A 6665-nucleotide genomic window follows, 5' to 3' on the forward strand; every position below is an offset into this window, starting at 1 on the left:
TTTAAATGGGAAAGATATCTGAATAGACATTTCTCCAAAAAAATATACAAATGGCCAACAATTACATGAAAAGATTATCAAGGTTACTTTTATTTTGTTTTGTTTTGTTTTCACCCTCACCCAAGGACATGTTCATTGATTTGAGAGAGAGGAAGGAGAAGGAGGAGGAGGAAGAGGAGGAGAAGGAGAAGAAGGAGAGAGAGAGAAAGAGATTGGTCGGCCTTTTGTTCACACCCCATCTGGGACCAAACCCACAATCTGTGTATGTGCCCTGACCAGGAATCAAACTTGTGACCTTTCAGTGTATGGGATGATGCTCCAACCAACTGAGCCACGCAGCCAGTGCCAAGATTATCAACATTAGTAGCCATCAGGAAAATATAAATCAAAACCACAATGAGATACCACTTCACATCCACGAAAATGGGTTAAATCTAAAGGACAGACAACATAAATGTTGGTTAGGATATGAAGAAATTGGAAGCCTTATATGGTACAACATCTATAGAAAACAGTTTGACACTCTCTCAAAAAGGTAGAGAGTTACCATATTACCCAGCAACTCTCCTACTATGTATATACCCAAGAGAAATAAAGACATATGTCCATGCAAAAAGTTGTACAGGAATGTTCATAACATCACTATTCATAATAGCCAAAAAGTGGAAACAACACAAATGTCTATTAACTAATGAATAAATAAACAAAATATAGAATAGAATACTAATGAAAATGTGGTGATGGTTGCATAACTATGTGAATATACTGAAAACCATTTAATTGTATACTTTAAATGGATGAACTGTTAGTATGTGAATTATTAACCAATAAAACCTGTGTTGCCCTAACTGGTTTGGCTCAGTGGATAGAGCGTCGGCCTGCAGACTGAAAGGTCCCAGGTTGCGGACACATCCCCAGTCTGAGGCGTGCAGGAAGCAGCTGATTGGTGTTTCTCTTTCATCAATGTTTCTAACTCTATCCTTCTCCCTTCCTCTCTGTAAAAAATCAATAAAATATATATATTAAAAAAACACCTGTGTTATTTACACACACACACACACACACACACACACACACATTTTTTTTCCAGGTCAGAAACATTTGCCTCAGTAGTAGAACTCAAGTTTCTTACGTATAAATGTTTTATGATAGGATAATACAATATTTGTTTGGGCTTAATGACATTATTGAATAGATGTAGTCAATAAAAGGAAGGATGGACAGTAAGAAAAAGGTGTGAGGGAGAAGAAAGGAAAAGGAGATTAAAATTACTGTCTCTTCTCTTTCTGCCTTTTACTTCCTCCAGTGAGTTATTTCTTTAGGATAAATATGCCCTTCCTCAATTGTGTGAGAGTTACTATACTCTTCCCCTTACAGATAGTGATATCATAATATTCTATACAGGACAAAATATACAAACAGTGGCTCAAAATCATTGCTTCTAATTAGCATGTTGACATTCTCACCCATGATGCACCATGACCTCCAGGTCTCTACCTCTCTATAATTTTCATTACCTTCTCAGCTGAACCCTTTAAGACAGAGAACATTATTTGCCCATGGTGTTTTCTTGGGGGCTCAGCCAAACATCCATTCCTGGAAATGAGGAGAAAATACCTCCTAGGTATAAATGGCATAAAAAAAGATGCCCTCTCCACTCCTTCACAAGTGTGAAACACAAGATGATTTTGCACTTGCCCATCCAGCATTATGGACTCTCTAGCCCTCTCTATCTTAATCTTTGCCAACAGGCTGACTTTTATGGATTCCATCAAATGAACTCCCTTGCTCTCTGACTTCTGTTGAGTATTGCCAATGGGAGGCCCCAGCAAGAGATTTGACTCTCTTCCTGCTTAGCAAGAATGGTTGTGTTCCTCTAGCATAGGCCCCGGCTATCAGGTGGCCCTCTCATACAATTAGGGCTCTTACAGAGTTTCAGCAGGGATTCCCTCCCCACACCCTTTAACTACTAGGAGTGGCGGCTCTTTGGTCATACTTCACCACCCCCTGTTTCTATTAACTCTGCCCACATAGTTGTAATAAGATCTTTCATTCATTCCCTTCAATTATCCCTTCTGAATTTAGTACCTGCTTCTAGCTGTGACTAAGAAGGATATAGGAACTTTTCCTTCTGTGGGGCTAGAACTGTCAGTCAGATCATAGGGATCTTAGTAAAGGGAAGTTGAAGACTTTTGCATGTTTCTCACAATTTTCTTTCTTTTTTCAGCAATGCCATCATACTTGGCTACCATAGATTAAACATCTAAATTGTTTGTAATAATACAGCCCAAGTCACTTAGGCCATTTAAATAGTAGGTTTCTTGCAATTTTAAAGAAAAACAAAATGATGCTCCTTTATAAGACTCTGGTTAAATGCTCTTGCAGGATGAAATCCCACCTTAATCTGAAAATGCCTGTTCACAAAGCCACATGCCTACTTCAGCTGCACCTAATCATTGCTATGAAGGAACAATTACACATTGCTAAGGCAGGGCCTCTTCTGTGCTTGCGTGAATTTTGCATGCACTCTCTCTTGACACAAAAAATAGGCCCTTGTACCACCCAGGGCCAACTCCCGGTCATTCAAGCCAACAGTTCATTCCAGTATCTGTTTTGATTTCAAATTTGTAAGTTAGATTTTAGAAATCCATTTATTGTATTATTTTATTAGTGTACCTTAGCAATACTACTTCAGTTACAATAATGTTTTGTTAGATTTCCACCTGTCTTGTACTTATTTATAACACATTCCACAGAAGTTATATGTAACCATCATTCTTAACAGAATTCAAACCAAGACATTTCAAGATTCACCATAATATTTTAAGATCTTTTCTCACCTCTAGAAAAACACAGTCAGGCCTTTATTTTTAAATTAGTTGTCTCTGTACTTAACACTATAAAAAGAACAGGTATATGAATGTGAAGTTGGCATTTAGGCATTTTCTCACTAAGAAACACTACGGAAGAATTTTGTGAGGCTATCTGACACTTCCATTCATCAGATTCCCAAATAAGCTCTAAACTTGCACCTTTCCCTTTAACCCCTTACTGATACCCTATCTTTCTCCTTGCTCAATTCTATTATATCAGAATCTAACCAATTTCACTAGGCTTCCACTGAATTTAAAGGGCCATTTTAGTGGGCAGACCCTTCTCGTCCTCCACAACCTTTATGTAGTACATAGAGCCTTTCTTCAGTGCCCCAAAACTTCTCATCATGTATCCTTCCTCTATAAGCCCCTCAATTACTTAACGTGTTCACATGCTTAGGTATCTCCTATCACTCACATGGAAAAGAGGCCCAATAAACCAATAGGTGTCAGAGACCACAAGTGTCCTGTCCTCTGGGTGGATCATTTCATTTTTCAAAATGATCACAAGAAAAGCACTATGTTTAACTAGAAGGAACTGTTAATAGTAGAATTTCAAGCACATACAAGAGATATTTCTGCAGACAGGTTTTTTGTGTGTTCTTAGAAACATTTTTATTACAGGTGTTTTTAAATACTGCTCTACATGCTTTGCAGGATGGGTATCATCTCCATTTACTGGTATAACATTCTCAACGTGGCATGCAAGAAGGGTTCTTAGAAATATCTATGTTATAAGTGTTCTTTTTTTAATATTGCAATATATTTGACATATAAATTGTGTAAAGTTAAAGTGTACAACATATTGATTTGATACGTTTATATATAATATTATTGCCACTGTAGTGATGATTAGCACATCACATAATTATTTCTTTTTAGTAATTGGAATAATTAAGATCTAGTCTCAGCAAGTTTGATGATTGTAATACAGAATGATTGTCTATATTCATTATATAGTGCATTAGATCTAGTGTTTTTGAAACACATTAGCATGTAGGTACTGCTCAGCTTATTGATTAGCTGGCTATATTAGAGGTAGAAAAGAGGTATAAAGAATTATTTACCTAATCATTTCCTAATACACTTTAAATTCAATTAATTTCAAAGAAAAATGATAGTTACTCATTAAAAAAAATTTAAATGTTAATTTTTACATCCCACATCATTATTTATGGAAGCCATAATCTCAAATTTATATAATTCTATGCTCACTAATATTGGGTGCCCCATAAACTGTATACAAACTCTTTGAATAATTATAAATATAAAGGCAGTGTTTATTAAAATACATTCATTTTCAAAATTGAGCTATCAGCTGTTAAAGTGTGTATACATTTTTTGGGAACACCCTGTATAAGAGAGTAGAAACATTGTGTTGAAAAAGAGAAAAAAGAATATGAAATGTTAATCCAAACCAGGAAAAAAAAAGCTTTATTACTGTTTTCCTTGCTAAGAACTACTGGCATTTTGAGAACAAATAACATAAGTGCCTTTGCTATCAACAATTAAATAAATCATTCATGCTCAGAGACATAATAGAGCAATAAAAGGCAGAACAGGCCACTCATAAAAACAATAGCGTATTAACACATTGTGCTATGAACCATAGCTGGTACTAAGGTTTCCTTGAAAGAAAGCCCATCCCCTCAGTAATGCTTGACTTTTCCCTTTGCATTTGTTTTTCCTACTCTAGTGGATAGAATGTACCCAATTCTTTTTATTTTTACTACAAATGTCTACCATTCTTTTTTGGACAATAATGATTGAACAATATGAAATATCATTAAACAGGCTACTTGTTGACTCAAGAATCCATGAAGATTATATAAAATGCATATTATTATTTTCACTATAAAAGTAACACTTCCAAGCAAGCTGATAGCACAAAAGAAAATTATAGATATAAATTCAACCATATCAGTAATTTCAATAAATGTAAATGATCTAAATATTCCAATTAAAAGGCAAAATTGTCAGATTGGGAGAAGTGAAAATTTTCAATGCTATGCTGTTTACAAGAAACACGTATAAAACTATCTAAAAGAGGTAAAAATAAAAAGATAGAAGCAACATATACAAGATAAATTCTACACAAATTTAGTGGGTTATGGCTAGATTAATATTAGATGAAATAGAGTATAAAACAAAAAGCACTGAGAGATGAAGATGACCCATCCTTCAGTTTCCTTTGTTTTAGAAATACTCACAGGATGTGTACTACCAGCCGCTCTGGTTACCTTTCTAGGTTCTGACTAACTTTTTAGGCTAAAATATTTCTTTTCTAAACACTAATGAACTTATGGGAATTTTCACAATATATTTTGTGCTGGATTTCCTTGTTTTCAACAGGAGAATTTATCTAAGTGCCTAACCTGCCATAATACTCTAAACAGAGGTATATATATTGAATTTTTCATACAGTTAAATGCATTTAATTTGAAAGACTAAGCTTTGTCTGAAATCATATCTTTAATACGTTTTTCCAGTTAATTGTTATAATACCCTTTCTCTAAAGAAAGGGCGGGAATAATAGTTGATTCTTTAAAAGCTGGCAATCCATGTTGTTAGTTTCCCATCACCCTAATATTTTAGATAAAATTTCACAGTTCTCATAGATGCAAAGTTCTTGCAAACTAATGCCTTAAAAGATAACCAGTTCTGGAGAAATGGGTTTCAGTAGCAGAATGCTTTTTGGAATAGGAATAGAAAGTAGCAACATGAGGTTGTGACACAGAGCTGAGTCCATTTCCCAGTAGCATTTAAGAACCTTGTTTCCCAAACCTGGAGCCAGCAGAGGATAATTAAATACATGTGTTTCTGATTATGTTAACTCACTGATCATCAAACTGGCTCTGTCAAAAGATGGGACAGCCAAGCAAATTCTATCTTTCGTTTATTTGTAAATGAAAGTTATAGTACTCTTCTAAACTGAGAACTCAGGTTTTATAAAGAACAAAATAAACCTCAAGTTTTGTAATTTGAAAGCAAGCATATTCTATTTTATTGATTGATGTTCTTCTTAGGCTCATATTATTCTTTTTTTTAATGCAATGAAACAAACATAAAAAAACACACAAGATAACCCAAAATGGGTTTCCCCTTCATGCTAAATATATTTCAAATGCCAAGTGATGCATATCAGAAGGCTTTCTGTCGATAAATATTTTTATCTCAGTCAAAAAATAAGAGAACCTGGCTAGTGTGGCTCGGTTCGGCATCATCCAGCACACCAAAAGGTTGCTGGTTCCATTGCTGATCAGGGTACATGCCCAGTTTGCGGTTTTCAGCTCAATCCCCAGTAGGGGGCGTGCAGGAGGCAGCCTATAGATGTTTATCTCTCACAATGATGTTTCTTTCTCTCCCTTCCTCTCTCTCTAAAAATCAATTGAAAAAAATCTTTAAAAAAAATAAAAGGAAGCGAACCTAATAGATGATTGTGGATGAATTTCAATTAATGTCATCTATGATGGGGTTTTCCAAAAAAAAAAAAAAAGCACTAATAACAACTTAATTGGCCTGAGTCAAAACTCTCTATCCTATATAATAAAAAGCTAATATGCAAATAAACGGGTCGGTGGAACAACCGAACAATCAGTCGCTATGACGTGTGCTGACCACCAGGGGGCATGTGCGGAACATGGCGGGCATTGCCATGGAGGGATGGTGGAGCAGGTGAGCAGGGGCAGCAGACCAAACCTGTAGTTCTGACTAACTGGCTATAAATCAGATTCTGAACAATCCACTCCTTGAGTTCCATTAATTTGCTAGCATGGCTCACAGAACTCAGAG

This window comes from Plecotus auritus, assembly GCF_963455305.1.
Source record: "Plecotus auritus genome assembly, chromosome: X".
Classification (NCBI taxonomy): Eukaryota; Metazoa; Chordata; class Mammalia; order Chiroptera; family Vespertilionidae; genus Plecotus; species Plecotus auritus.